We start from the raw sequence: 15,805 nt of genomic DNA, 5'->3' as shown, positions 1-15,805 counted from the left end.
ATGTAACTAGAGATTTGTTATTTTCATTATTGATGATTTTATAAATAGTTCATTCTAACATGTAACAGAGAGGTGACAATTCTGTCTTAAAACAATAGTCAGGTGGCCATATGAACATGAACAGGTTTAGGTTGTCTTATCATTTCTCCCGCTCATATTGAGCAGTAAGGATTAGGCCAGTATAAAGAAAAAATCTGCTGTCATGACTGTGCAAAAATATACTTGTAAGTTTATCTAAATTTGAGGCTTCAGCAGCCTGTGTCATCAAGTCAAGTGAGTATCGATTGATTTTAGTCTTTTTTTAGTAGGAAATTCCCTCTGTGATTTAATAGACAGTGTTTCCTTGTTGAGCTATGGTAAAGGGTGGCGTATCCCTTTTTAAATGATTGACCAATTGGACAAAAAGTGCCACGGTAAACACTAAACAAAACTACAATCAGAAAATAAGAGCACTCACCTGCGTTAGTCTTCTGCCGTCGGGTATTGGATCTCTATGTTTGTGTGAGAGTAGTTGGAACTCCTTTTTAAGTTACTGTTTCCTTGTAAATGAAACTGACATCAGAACAGTTGCTCGTGTTAACAGGAACTTGCATCATACAGTTGTTTTGATCAAACTGTCTACTGTATTGAAGATAAGAAAAGTAGTACTTCCTTGGCTGGTTTTACCAGTCATGTGCTTGTAGAAATGCAAAAAGCTGATTATTTTCATGAACAGTTCTCACAGTTCTCTGTAAATAGGGCGGTCATTTTGTTAATGTGTCCAATGAGGTATTATTTTTGGCTTTGTTTATCTTTGTTTGTTTTGACAAACTTCTGTCCCAATTTTATTAAACCTGGTTTGAAGGGTGTAGCATGGGTCATGGAAGACCCCATTACATTTTGGAACAGCTCTTATTACTTTTAATTATTTTTCCCTCTCATAAGTGGATTGGGATCTGCTGATAACACCGGATATCAATAGTATGCTGAACTCTATCCGTGCCTCTCCTGTGATAGTCTGCAGAATGAGGAATAGTTAAGTTGTGGAACTGTGATGTTATTAGCCCTGTTCAGCTGCTGCAACTCTACCAGCAACCAGCAGGAGATGCTGTCACACAGGTAGTTGGTCTCACACACCTGGAAGGTATCAAACATGGAGCTTGTGAAAGATTTGTCCATTTTAGTTTACATTTAGAATCATACCAAGCAGCTGATCAGCTGTGTGTGTACATACAGCATGGTTAAGTGTGGGGAGCCGTTGTGAGACTGCAGAAGCAGTTCTTTCTGTGTTTGTTTTCTGTCTAGTAGTTTTTTTTGAAATCCTGGCTGGAGACTTTGGTATTGCCTATGGGACAGGCAGAAAGAGAGTCAAAAACACATAGGAAACATTAGTTTTTCTGTGGTTACCATCCACACCATTCACATGTTCATCAAAATCAGAAAAGGATTTATTGCCAAGTAAGTCCCACAAGGAATTTGCCTTGGTTGGACATTAATTAAACATTAATATGAAATAAACAAAATGAATACAGAAACAAATGTGTGTGTGTGTATATATATAACTGTTTAACATTAAGGAAAAGAAGACTACAGTGATATTGCAGGATGTGCAAAAAGCTGTCCTGGAGGCGTTCAGGTCCTGGAGAGACTTTAGATTGCAGCCAATCACCTTCTCAGTAGAGCAGATGATATGCTGCAGTCTACCCTTGTCCTTGATGGTGGCAGCCGCGTACCAGTTGGTCACAGATCAGGCGAGGATGGACTCGATGATGGCAATGTAAAAGTGAACCATCATTGTCTTTGGAGGGTTAAACTTGTTCAGCTGCCGCTGGAAGTGCATCCTCTGTTGTGCTTTTTTGATGAGGGAGATCAGTTGATGTTCAGCTCCCACTTGAGGCCCTGGGAGATGATGGAGCCCATGAAGCGGAAAGACTCCACAGTGTTGACTATGGAATCACCCAGGGCGATAGCGACGGGTGGGACTGCGTCGTTCCAAAAATCCACAACCATCTCCATTATCTTCAGTGTTTAGCTCCAGGTTGTTCTGACTGTACCACGTCACCAGGTGGTCAATCTCCAACCTGTAAGCAGACTCATCCTGAGACCAATGAGGGTGGTGTCGTCCTCAAATTTCAGTAGCTTGATTGACTGGTGACTGGAGGTGCAGCTGTTGGTGTATAGGGAGAAGAGCCGAGAGGACAGAATGCAGCCTTGAGGGGAAACCGGTGCTGATGGTCAGAGAGTCATAGATGTGTTTCCCCCAGCTTTATGTACTGCTACTGAGCCAGAAGTATAGTATTGAAGGACACGCGCATCATACAAATGATGATGTCTTTTTGCTGTTTTTCTCGTTTTTATAAATTGTAGTAATAGGTTTATTTTGAGAAATTAATTAAAACATTTCACGGCATGCTAATTTTTGAAAACTTGTGGGACACAAGATATGAGTGTTGCCTTTGATAAAAATGATTATTGTACTAACAAATGTTAATACATAGCAACCACTTCTTTTCTATAGAGGAAAAATACCAGCCATTGATGCAATTATTATGATGCACACAGTGAGTCATGCTACTTCTATCCATCATGTTTCTGTGTTATGAAAGACTTTGGACAGCTGCGAGGGGGTCAGCCAGGCAGCTCTGTACTCCGCGTGCCAATACATGACAACATCTTGGCTTAGCATGGCTCAGAAACATCCGTCCCTGCCATTGGCTTTCTGTCACAAAATCCCTCATCTCCTTAAAATTAAGAATGATTTTATCTGGGATTGCCATGTTCCCAGCAGGGCAACGACTCTGTTATAAAGGAGCATGCCAAGTTATGTCGGATCCAACAAATGATGGCTGGGTCATTCTGCATGCATGCAGGGTTCACTCAGGAGTCAGCATCTTTTAAGAAGAAACTTTGAAGAGGAAGGGATGAAAATCGGTTTTTATCTTACAAAAGATCTTTTTTTTTAACCTATTAGTAAGATCTGTAAGTCATCTTCCAGTCAGCTTACATGGCTTTAGAGTTGTCATAGACTGAGCTACAATAAAATAAGCAGGGAACTGGGGTATGTTTGGTGTCAGTGGTAACAGGGGCAACACAGTTTGACACTCTGAACTCTGGGGAGCTCAGAACACGCTTAGCTTTAGCTCGTTATGTTACGGGTAAGTGAAATGAGGCACACATTTGAATGTTTATTTGAAAATATTAACTGTCTGTTTTGGAGAGGTTGCAGCTGATGTTGATCGGAGGCGAGCCCTGTCAAGAGAAACACATGTACTCAGTTTGCTGGTTTCATTACCTACACATGTGCAGTATGGTATAATCTTTGCCAGATTTAATGTAATGCAAGTTAACAGTTGCTGCTCGTACAGTAGTATAGTTTGTGTTCAAGTTACTCACCTCTGTTGTGTCTTCTCTTCATAATGTTTGGGCTAAACGAGTCCCCTGCGTATCAAGCCCCATTTTAAAGGTTCCGGGAAATACCATGTTTCAAGTAGCGTAGGAGTGTTTAAGTACTTTAATAAACCGTACTTGGCTATATTGTTCAAATTAACGATGTTTGAGTATATTCGGTAACATAATGCATGTAAATTGAGATAACGGTAGGGAAGTAGAAGTGTATTTGATGTGGTTGTTGTATTTCGTGTAATTGTAATTGTTAGCTTCCATCTAGCGCTGCTGCTGTCAGGACAACATGCTGGCGGTGGTGCTCAGTTTGTTTGTTGCGATCATGGCTTCCATTTGTCGTGTTCATTGTCGGTGTAATAAACACCTGTTGATTTGCAACTTACGTCTGCCTCAGGTCTCCTGATGTAAATATCCAACTGCTACGCGGCCATTCTAACAGCGATCTTGAAGCCTGTGAATGAGTTTGGCTCCTGAGAGGCGGTCATGTGGGAAAGATGGAAGAGAGAAGTTTGTATTCTGAGCTCGTTTGCCTTTTTTTATCTGATGAGAATGTAATTAATTTTCAGTTCACTGCTCAGTTCACTACACTGGCTTGTTTTATCTATGTGAAGATACACGGTAGTGTGTGTAATATTCTCCTGTGGTCACGTCTGCATCATCCACAGGACACCTTTTTAGAACACAGGAAGAATCGAGGACCAATTTCTTAAAGTACATGAAAATGGAGCTGAGGTGAAACCTAACCGAGCCAAGTCCACTCCCCCCAGTAGCTTCTATACACACTAGTAACTCCTATGACTGGGTTAGTAGTATGGGTAAAATGCACCATTTCCCACATTGTAAAACTAAGTATAACCAGTTTTTTTAAACTCCTCATTTAGGTGTCTGTGTGTTTGTATCTGTTAGTATAGTGTAAAATTTGAAGACCCATAATGATGCTTCAGATCAGGTTAGATGGACTTGGCATACATTCTGCACTGGGTGTAGCAGGCATTCAGCGCTACGGTGCCGGCATGTGCTCGGAGAAAGGTTTATCTTGGCAGCAAAGTGTGTGTAAAGAAATTAAAGAAATCCATCTTTCCAGCCTGTCATTCCTGCTTTTTCAGAAACATGACTCTTCATCTCGAGGAATGCAGGTGCTGCCCTGTGTGTGTGTGCATGCATGTCTGCTTATGTGGCTGTAAGGTTGCAGTCAACCCCCTGCACTGGTGTATAATTACACATCCTGTGAGGTTGGAGACAGCTGTTTCCTCTCCTCTTTAATCACACAAATACATACTCCGTAAGTATAGTAATCTGCCAAAGTAATTGGTTTGTTCCCAGGTTTTAAAAAACAAGTGAATGCTCCATTTCTGACTATCAACTGAAAATTTTCAAATGTCGAGGCACTTTTTTGTTTTATTATTATGCAACTGTCATTCTTTTCTTTGCGTTTCCCTTCAAAACATTATGAAAACTGATTAATTGGTCTGTTTTTAAAAGATTACAATTGATTGCATCCTCGAATGTTGCTGTATTGGCTCTCTAATTAATGGACTTATAGAGATGATAATGATTTTTATATCCTACTCACAATGCTTTTTGTTGGTTGGAAATCTGTGAGGATGTTATTGTAGGGTTATATACAATTGTCAAATTATGTCAGGTTAGTTCAAAACAAACAAATGTCTCCATATCCTCTGCTATTTCTGCAGCACTCAAGATTGCCTAAATTAAATGGCTGTGAAAACGGCAACCCTGATTCCTAGATGACAGATATCCTAAAGGTGTTACCAACAGATGTAACAACAAAGGGAATCCCAGTGTGATGTATCTCAGGTCTCTGTGCAAGGAATGAATGTGATGTGATGAATGCCGAGCCTGAGGAACAGATGAGAGGGTCAGGTCAGATAACTAGGGTTGTAAATTATCCTGGGACTTGAGGAGAGGGACATTCAGCTTGCCCAAAGGCTTCAGCCAACCGTCAGTGTAGAAAGATGCCTCTGCCCTTCACCAAATAACCCAGTTGGTCTATGTTAAGCTAATTTTTCCCCTTATACAATGATTAAATTCTGCTTCTTTTTCATAATAAAAGTTTACCTTTGTGTTATACGCGTTGGAAGTTTTTTTTTTTTTTTTTTACTTTTTATTTGTTGGAGGTGGGGTCATTTGAAGGAAGTGGGTGTGTCTTGTTGCCTTTTGTGCTGAGTCACATGACAGGCATGGGTGGGAGGGGCAGGCCGTGAGCTTGCAGAGCCTCAGCAGAGTTTGGCCTCTCACTGGAGCGCTGCACTTTGGCAGGGGACATCTCTTACACGCATAGACGCAGTTCACACACGGTGAGTGTTTTGCATACCGGGAGAGCGTGCGCGGTGTGTATGAGTGTGAAGTGTGCGTTTTGTAAGAAAGCAGATGGAAGTAGAGGGAGTACATTTTCCTTTGCGTTTATTTTTTATTGTTGCATCTTCCCCCTCTTTCCTGTTAGAGGAGATTTGATCATCTCTTTTAACATACTATACTTGATACATATCTCTGCAAGCTTTACATACTTGACTCGGAAAACCAGCTGTTTATTTGTGTCTGAGTGGTACTGTTGTTTTTAGCAGGTCAGTGTCAGGCTTAATATGCAAGACAAATGTGTTTATGTAGGTTGCAAAGAAAAATTGCTTTTGAGTACAGGCATAGATGTAAGTTTTTGGAGAGAGGTTTTTCTTTTGCGTATGTATACTGTTGAGGTTTTCTCTTTCCTCCCCCAATTGTGTGTGTGTGTGTGTGTGCATGCGCGCGTGCATGCTCTGGCAAGCTTTGTAATCAATCTGTCTTTGCTGTGTGTGTGTGTGTGTGTGTGTGTGTGTGTGTGTGTGTGTTAGTTAAGGATGCACAATATATATGCATATCCATGTTTTTTTTAATACGCCAGCATCGGTCCGATAAGCAGACTGACCCAACAACAGATGATGATTTTTGTCCAGCCACCGTTGTGTGAGTGTGTTAATTTATTTTTGCTTTACTGTTTTATAAATCAGTGATGCAGCTAAAGTGTATCCTAAGAAATTAAATGCTACTACTCCTCAATACCCAAGCTAAGTTCCTGTGTCTTGCATGCTAGCTGCTAGTTAAAAATTGTAAAGGGTTTAGGTTTAGCCACAGAGCTAGCAACCACTTCAGCTCAGGCACACTGACTTAAGGTGGGCTGGCTTTAAGGTGGACCAGCTATTCTTCTTTTTGGTGACAGGCCGCTCTTTCAAGTTCTGCCAATTCGCAGTGATCTCTCCCTCACCCAGGGAAAACTTTAAACAGGGCATTACGTTTTATTTTCTTAGTTATTGATTTATAATCCAAACTTTTTCATAGACGGGAGTTAAACTAGACATAAGTAGAATAGGAGAGACTTGGTGTTCTCTTTATACACACATACACACACACACATATGTACACAAAGGGATGTTCCAACTTCTCTGCTTCTCTCCATGTTTCCTCTCTTCTGACGTTGTCAACACACTGGACGTGTTCTGCTGTTTCTGACAGTGATCCATTACCAGATCACGGAGCGAGCCCTCGGAAGTGTGTGTTTATGCAGCAAAGTTAAAGGTTAGCTCCACACGTCCTTAGACTTTGCAGAGTGCGGAAAGGAATGGTTATAGTTTCTTTGGAAAGTACGGTAAAGAAATCATTATCAGCAGTTGTAACAAAGCTGAACCTCTGCATTGGATCATCCATTCTTTGTTGTCTAGGGTGGACCCAAGCAATACAAGGCTTTGCTCTTTGAGATTATCAAACTGATGGAAAACAGCAACCTCCCTTCACCTTTTTAGAGAGTCACCCGCCTCTGTTTTGCCTCACAAGCACACACGCACGCACGCACACACACACACACACACACACACACACACACACACACACATTGACACACACACACAGCTGATGAAAGGAGCACTGTTGTGGCCCTCTGTGCATTGCCAGGCAAGAATAGGCAATGGCCTTTCACCAGTGTTTGAGTGGACGCTGAAAAGGTCATCGTTACCTTCTGAGTATTGAATATCTTGTCTGTGTGTGATTGAGTCAGCCAATAAGTCAGTGCAGTAAGATTATGTTTCTGTTGTGGAATTTAGCATTATAACTTTGAAATGCAAAATATTTCATGAATACAACCAGAGCTCTGTAATGGAAAATTGATAAGAATACGTAGTTCGACGTGGTGTACATGCTCAGAATACCAAGTTTTGTAGTGTATGGATGTGCATTAATGTGCATTTTGTGTTCATTATAAGAAAGTGTTGTAAAATGTAGTGTTTTAGTTGACTCAGTACTTTTAAAACCTAGGTTTCTCATTCAGGAAACAGAATTGTCACTGCCCAAATAGATCAGCTGTAGGACAGACTACAATGTAGTATCAAAATAAGTGTAGAACTTATTGCTGATGTAAATAACGAGGAAGCCTTAATAATTGACTCATATTTAACCTCCATTCAATGCAGTCAAATGGTAGAAAATGAGAACTGAATAAAAAGGGAATCACACTTTCTCAACTGTTGTACATGGCTTTGCAAATTTTTTTAGTCAGTAGTAGTTAGGTCTTCTGAAGGTAATGTCTGCTACTCTTGAGCTTTGTATGTGGATCAGTCACAGTCCATAAATACTGCCCCTTAGGCCTGGAGAGGACCAGAGTGATAGGCATTATCACACGCCAACAGACAGACAGACAGAGTCAAAGCGCCTAAGGATTCCAGAACCAATGTTTGCTTCATGTACTGCTCTATATTGACATACAACTGCATGTGAAGATGTTGTTTTATGAGTTTGACATCTTCTGAATGTTGTCCCTAAAGTGAGGTATTTGTGAGGAGAGAGGGCACATTCCTGAGCCCCACCATGCTTCCTATCAGCCAACCATTTCACTGATACACTTTGACCCGTGCACTAAGATAAAGAACTACACTTTCTAGCTACCACACAGGCAGCCTAATGACTTGTACTGCAACAAGCAGCAACTGTTGTCATTGAGCAGCTAGCAGATAATAGCTAGTTAAGTTATTATTCAGCCTCTTTGCAAAGAGCCTCAGTTGGTAACTTCCATATGTAGTTAGCTTTTGTGGAAACACATCTAGGGGTTATTGTTTAGCAGTTGCTATGGGCTTGAATATTGTTTTTGTTATGTGAAGCTTTACAATTCAATCTACTGCAGGAATGTAGTATTGCAGTGGAAGCTCTTTCCTTAAATTCTGATGTTGAGTTAGAAATTAAAGAAATGAGTTGTGGAATGATGAGTTAGTCATTACTACTGTTAATTGTCCCTGCTCTTCATGATAAATGAATTAAATCCTTTACAGCAACAAAGTACATTTTACTTTGTTGCAGTAAAGGACCGTTTTCTTGTGAGTTGCGTGGTGTCGGGCAGTTAAAGAGCCTAGAAAGACAGCAGCTCTCTCTTACACTACTGCAGTGTGGGTCTGAACACATTCTTCTGGCAGTCTAGACAAGCCTGTGGGCTTTTACTTTCATTACTGTAATTTTCTAAATTGCAGTAATGAAATTGCAGAAGGTTGAGAAAAATTTTAATTGAATTTTTACTTTCTGCTAAGTAAAACTAGTTGCTGATGCTATATGCACTGACATGAATAAATCTTGGGCTGTGTAGACTGAAAGTACCAAGAATGTATTAAGACATTTTGCTGTGTAGCTGAGAGGTGACATGTAGTAATTAAACAATCCTTTACAAATATGCATACCAAATACTGTATTGATTATACCCAAGACATGACCACACGTTATAAGGGATGTCACAATCAGTTCTTTTTGACCCTCTGATCTGATTTTTATTTTTTTTATTTTCTTAAATGCCGATACCGGGTCCTGATCCAATACTTTGCCCAGTAATAGAGGTGCACACCATTTTTTTGTTAACAAAATAACTTAGTAATAAAGTCATTAAAATATGTCTTAAGTTTAATACATTTCACTTAGTGGAGCAAATGAGGCTTTTCTCTCAACACCAAAACAGTTCTCTTTAGGATCCTAACCACAGAATAAACATTCCAATGTTCCCTGCTGAACAATCAAAACTAAACTTAGTGACGCCTCTTGGGATTAAGAGTTAATCTTTTGATAAAACCAAACTTTGTAAAGCGTCTGCAACTTAATAGTCAATCTTTAATGAACTAAACTTTATGCGTTTTGCGCTTAAAAGTCAACCTTTGATTTTCTTCTTGTGTTTACCGTAGTGTCCAGGAAATAATGGCCTGAAAGGTTCCTAGGTAATCACTAAAAAAGTCTGGACAATTGGTGTAATCCACTTCTGTAAAAAATAACGAAGACTTTTTTTGTTGCCAATGGCTGGCAAGCTAGGAGACATTTTCTTGACAGACACTGGTGAGTGCCCGTGCCCATCTTGCCAACATCCAGGCAGTCTGGCGATGTGTCTGTGGTGCAGGGCGTGTGTGATTTGGGCAATCAGTACAAGCTGATGTTAATGATCAGAGGAAGGTAATCAGGGTAAATGGCCATCCCCAGTCACTTTAAAAAATGCCAAAATTGGCTCCGATACTGAGATTGGGACATCCTTACTTGTTTATGAATTAAAGGAAGCATACACATAACTTTCACAGACAAATGCACACCCAGTGTCCAGTGCCAGGTGACACAATGAGCGAGTTGGACCCTTCAGGGGTCAAAGGGCACATTTCTCCAGAGAGCTGAATGATGAGGACTCTGGGAACAGGGCCTTGCTGCACAAACACACTGACTTTAATAACACAACAGACCATGTTTGCACTGCCACCACTCCAATTTCCCAGTTTTATTAAGGGATTCACTGTCAGAGGGTGGGAAAAAGTGTTTGGGTGTATTTACATGAATGTTTCTAAACCTCCCCTTGGCCTGCCCTAAACCAATGTGGCCTGAGTTATCTACAGTAATTGATTCTGTGCTGGAGGCCTGTTAGTGGCTACTTGCACTTTAATCTTTTCTCAGTTGTGCTTCTCCTCTTAGGGGAATTTAACCGTAAAAAAGCATGCTTGAGAATCATTGGAAATGCCTCACATAAATCTTTTTGTTTTGTTTTATTTTTTAGTTCATTGAATAAGGTTTGCAGCAGTACACACATTTCGATAGAAGGATCTGGCTCACCATCAAAACAAACGTATCCATGTTAAGATGAGTCGAGCTTACAAACCTGCTCTGTCATGTCTGGGAATGTAAATAAAGAACAAGATGAGCAAATGTTTTCAAAGAGGGCCCATAAAAGATTTAAGACCAGAACAAAGACGCAAACAACCCATTTAGTGCATTAGTCTGCTAATGTGTGTTTGACGTGGAGCTCCAGACAAATAGTGGAATGACTTGACATGAAATACGTGAGTTCAAGCCGCCTCCCCACTTTGAGGGACCATGAATAGTGTTGAACCTGTTTTGCCCCAAAACTCCACCAGAGGCGCCGCGTTCCTGCTCGGCCAGGGTTTCGTTCCGTTGTCCACCATGCGGGAGCATCTAAGTTGAGCGTTTTACATACGTACGTTCTATCATAAAGTAAGCAGTCTAAGTAAGTAGTCTACATAGTTGGATAGTTTCTTCCGTTTAGTGTAGTTGTGAAGGACATGAAAGATTTCTGTGTGTTTGATATGCAATCGGTGGTCTATTTTGAAAATTGACCGGATGCTCTAGCCTTGCAGCTCCATCAAATATACAACTGGCACATAATTTTAGCGGAGATAGAGACGCTTCTAGGAGAGCTTCTACAATGCGCTGCTTGGTGGGATCCAAAGTATTGTCTTGATTGGCTGCGATTGCTGGTGGCGGCCGCAGCATTGGTAGAACGCAGCGGAGAAGCGCCTGATGGAATCTAGGGTTTAAGTTAGCCAAAGAAACTCCACTTTAAAAGTGTTTGTGCTCTGAATGCCATGATTGGTACTATTAAAGTAATTAAGACAAACAACAACAATTCCCAAAAATGTAGACCATCCCTAATAATAGGTAGACAATTGTTTGACCCCTCTTGATGTGTATACTGGTAAAAAAGAAAATGATGGTTAATTAAGCAAGTTTTAAAATAGGTGGTGCTTTCTAATAACTCTATAACACAGTCCTACAAGTATCTAAAGGAAATAATTTAGAAGAATCTGAGTTTTAAGAATTCAGTGTACGAGTCACACTCCTAGGATGTGAACTTCTCTTGGTTCAAGTCCTTTTCTTTCTCTGGATTCCTCTCTTGTGATTCAAGCCAGTTTGTACAAAGGTTTATCATAAAGGGACTAACCTCAGCGCCTCTCTTTTCCAACCTAAACTGGGAACATGACCTCTGACCTGCTCGCCTTGCTGTCAGGATCAACACCCTGGACAGCTGAGGCAGGGCTCAGTGGTTTTGACCACATCACCACTAAACGTAGACGTCGCAGTGTTCTTCGTAGTTTTTCTTTTCTTAAAAAAAAAAGGCAACAACCAGGGATGGGTTTAACTGGTTTCAACTGTATTTACATCCCCGTTTGGAGGTGGGTGTGTATTAAGGAATGACCCAGAAGTGGAATGGATCGCAAACGCTCTTCTCCACACTTTTTTTTATGTTTCCTCCACTCCTCCTATTTCCCACACTCCTTCTTCTGTCCTCTTTTTCCTGACCTTATCTTTTTTACCTCCCCTTACTTAAAAATTATTTTTCTTTTTTGCTTCTCCTATTCTCATGCTTATCTTGCCTTTCTCTACCTATTCTTGACAGCATCTTTTCTTGCTGCTTTGACTTTCTTATCTTTGCTCTCCTTTTTCCTCTTTTTTTCCACCCCCAAATGCTTCATGGTATACAGTAGGAGACCCCAGCCATATTTACAAAAAGCCAAGTAATCCGATACTGCTGGACGCAAGAAAGAATATTCTGTACTGCCTGTAATTGAAAACAGGATCACAGCAACCCCAATGAGTCATTCTATGCTTTCCAATTCCTAAAATTAGTTTTGCTTTTTTATTCAGACTCAAAGAAAACATTATCTATGCAGCCCCATAACTGGACCTTATGCAGGGGAAAACTTGCTGTAAGTAACTTGTTGTAACTTTGAAAGAAATGTGTCATGTAGAACTCCTTCCCTCTATAGAAAGAAGTTGAAGAAAGTTATTTTTTTTAGGGCCTAAAAACCAAATCACTTGAGACGTTTCCTCCTTTTAGGTTACCTTGTTGAGTTGGAAAAGGGAACAGTCTTGCAGGGTTGCTGTGGGATGGTAGAATGATAACATTGTCATTGATTTGGATGATGTTTGATAGCATTTTATCCAATCTAAATCCTTTTAAATCCCTTATTGAGGTTTGTAGGCATTATGCTTGATGGGAAATTAAGGCATCTTAGTTAAGCTGGGCTTTCACCACATATTTAGTCACTGCTCTGGGACATTCATTAACCCTGTCCTCCTGACTCCTATTTATTTTGGCTGTGAGGGAAACTGTGTTTGCTCCTCACTAAGAAAGTCATCTCAAACACCCCAGGCATATCAAGCATACTATTTGATAAACTGCTCAACAGTTTATTTTATTTTTTAACTTGGAGCTAGATTAGTTGACTTGAGGCTGAAATAGACTAATAAAAATCATTACCTACTTTGTACACCAAAGCCCATTCCTATGATAACATCCACCTCACATACTCCGATACCGTACAGTATGTGGTCTCTTCTTATTCCTATATAACCTGGCATGAACTTGTATTCTTACTTAGTCAGGCTAATGTTTTGACTGGGAAGTTTGGGGTAATGTCCTCATGCTGGTAAGCCACCATACAGGGTTGATTGTCCTTAACATTTATAGGGTCATGTTCCAACTGGCTGTCTCTTGACATCTGTGCTTACTGGCTAAAAAACATTTTAGGCCTACAGCACGTTGGCAGGACATCGTGGAAGAGCTGAAGGTATGATTTACGGCCAGTTAATCCAGATGTTTTACAGTAGGCTACTTCACAAGTCCTTCACAAGTCTGATATTATTCCCCCTCAAAACAACAGAATGAACACAATTCGCTTCACTTGTGGGATTGGTAGTTTACTGAAATTGACGACTCAGGACTAAAACTATTTCCTACTTGTAATGAAAGTGATTGATTTCCATTGAGTTAGGTTTCTCACAGTAATGCTTCAAGCACTTTGTGTTCCTTTGAGTGTGTTGTATGTTTGCCAAGTCTTTTACAGTGTTTGACTCTACTTTGACTTGGGCAAACGGGCAGTGTGCACTCATGAAAGACAGTTAACACATTTCTGTAGAGTCTTGCTGCTTCTGTCTTGGATACCAGTTAGTTAAGATGCAGTATAAGCAGACATCTTTTGGTCTCTCTTCCTTTCACTCTGTCTTTAGGTTGCTTTTTCAATCCACACTAGGTGTGTGTTTACTATTTGTTAACCGGAACAGACCGCTTGTTAATACAATAGCTGTAGTTGGTATTGTTCTCAGTACCCTGTACTCAAACTAGGAAATGAGACACTTCTTTCAATATCTCATAACAAATACAGGTACTGTATTGGTTTGTACACAAAGCTGTCTAAAGTAGAAATACCATGAGTATAGGGGCCAGGTCACAGAACCACTTACATTTGGCAAGGACCAAAAGATTTCACTGGTTATTTTATCATGGATTAGGTAAATGTGGGTAAAAGCTATGGCTCGGTATCGTCAACAATTTAACAAATCAATTCAAAAGGTCCCCGATTAATTTTATTTCAGATTTTATTTTTGATTCAATATAAATTAAGTTAGGGACATTTCTACAATTGTACGATGACCTGCTGCATTCCTAAAAGTATCAATGTTTACATTAAGAACTGACCCCTGAGCAGCCACATTATTATACTTTTTTATTTAAAATGAACACAATAAAGTGCAGCTGTACAGTCAGTGAGTATTGAGTGATATTTCATTCAGATATCTTGAGGTGACAGAGGGACTCCTTTTGAAAATGACCCTCAACAAAATGTGATCTATTTTTGGAGGGTTATTAAGACCCCCTTCCCTAACATCCTAACATTAAACTGTTGGAACCAAAGGATGTCTTAGGTCTTTTTTGTTTCATATGATACAGACAAAGATCGATTGTTGGATTTTTATTAAAAATCAAAAGTTTTTACTCAAGTCTTGTAAAACCCATAATTGTTTATTTTCTACCTTTTTAAACCCACACTTACCACAAAATAAAGCTGTGGATAGATAATTGGAGAAGGATTGCATGTAGGTATAAAACAGATAGGGCTGCAAAAGAATATTTTCGTTATAATGTATTGGATAATTATTTTCTCAACAAGACAATTACTTGAAATGTCAGAAAGATAGTGAGCAATGTTCATCACAATTTCCTAAAGCCTTTTTTGTTTTTGTTTAACAGTGCAAAGTCCAAAGACTTCAGTTCACTATCACAAAAATGCAGCAAATTCTCACAATTGAAAAACTGTAGTAATTATATATCTGGCATTTTTTCTTGAAAAGAAACTAATTCAGCTCTAAAAAGATGTCTCTAACATTTTGATCATTTAGTGTGTTCACAGTATCTTTAGTTTTAAAAAGGAGGTTATTTCATTGTTTTGCAGGTGTAGCTGCTGTTAGATGATATTTAAATGTGACCATTGAGGCTGAGACTTTACCATGTCTGTATGTACCATGCCCCATTCATTTTATGTCTATTCCTTTGATGCTTTCCTGGCATCCTGCTTCAGGCGAAGCTCAGTTGTCGCAGCCTTGCCTGTCAAGGCGTGCTAGCCCCTGGCCAGCCCACATCTCTGTTTACAGCACATAGTAGTCAAAGAGAGAGAAAAATGATGTGATCAGTGGCAAGTGGAGATGAAAAGAAAGCGGTTGTGCAAGGTAGAGATAAAGGTGATAAAAGAGGTGACTTCAGCAGAGTTTAAAGAAGGGAGAACAAATGTAATGTTCAAGAGAAAAGCCAGTGGGAGTGAAGAAGAAGGCAAAGCTGTAATGTCAGAGCTAAGAAGACATGGGAGTCACACAGGAGACAGACAATATTAAACTAAGAGATGGAGTAGAGAGGGAAACTGATGACAGGAGATTTAGGACAGTATCTGTGTGTAGAGAGAGGAAAGGGTGAGGTTGAGAGAGAAAAGACACAAGTAGAGGTATGGGAATGTGGGATGTGCAAAGGAGAGGTGGAGGGCAGTAAGTCATAGTAAGTTGCTGACTGACTGCTGGAACAGGATGGGGAAGTGGTGAAGGAGGCCAGGAGAGCTGCTTCCATAGGTGGGTCTCCATGACAAATGCGCACACACACACAAACACAGCAGCCCATTATAAAAGTAAGACTAAATTCTAACATGAACTAGTGTTGAGTTTCCACAGCAGTGTTATTCTTGACTAAATTTCTTCCATTAATCAATGCAGTGCCAGTTTGAAGTGTGTGGACTTTCTTCTTGTCATTCTCTGTTGATTTAATTCCTCAAGTTGTACAAGTGTACTGGCTAGTTGTCTGGACTTCTTC

The 15,805-nt window shown here is 40.0% G+C and overlaps 2 protein-coding genes across 10 annotated transcripts in view; one reads left to right on the top strand and one right to left on the bottom strand.

Annotated features, from left to right (window-relative positions):
* LOC117957920 overlaps positions 1-735 on the bottom strand; it is a 6,344-nt gene extending 5,609 nt beyond the window's left edge. The window contains exon 1 of one of the 2 annotated variants that reach the window (XR_004659620.1): positions 458-690. The gene's annotated coding sequence lies outside the window, so the exon portion shown is untranslated. Of the gene's footprint in view, positions 1-457 lie in introns of both variants that reach the window. The other variant, XM_034894006.1, reaches the window with a different exon arrangement.
* The window catches only part of LOC117957918 (septin-9-like), a 66,267-nt gene that overhangs the window by 40,459 nt on the left and 10,003 nt on the right, over positions 1-15,805 (top strand). The window contains exon 1 of one of the 8 annotated variants that reach the window (XM_034894005.1): positions 5,573-5,699. The exons of the other annotated variants lie outside the window; for them this stretch is intronic. The gene's annotated coding sequence lies outside the window, so the exon portion shown is untranslated. Of the gene's footprint in view, positions 1-5,572; positions 5,700-15,805 lie in introns of those variants that run through there. 8 annotated transcript variants of the gene reach the window in all.

Source organism: Etheostoma cragini, chromosome 15 (genome assembly GCF_013103735.1).
Source record: "Etheostoma cragini isolate CJK2018 chromosome 15, CSU_Ecrag_1.0, whole genome shotgun sequence".
NCBI classification, from domain to species: Eukaryota; Metazoa; Chordata; class Actinopteri; order Perciformes; family Percidae; genus Etheostoma; species Etheostoma cragini.
This window is presented reverse-complemented; position numbering and strand designations above follow the sequence as displayed.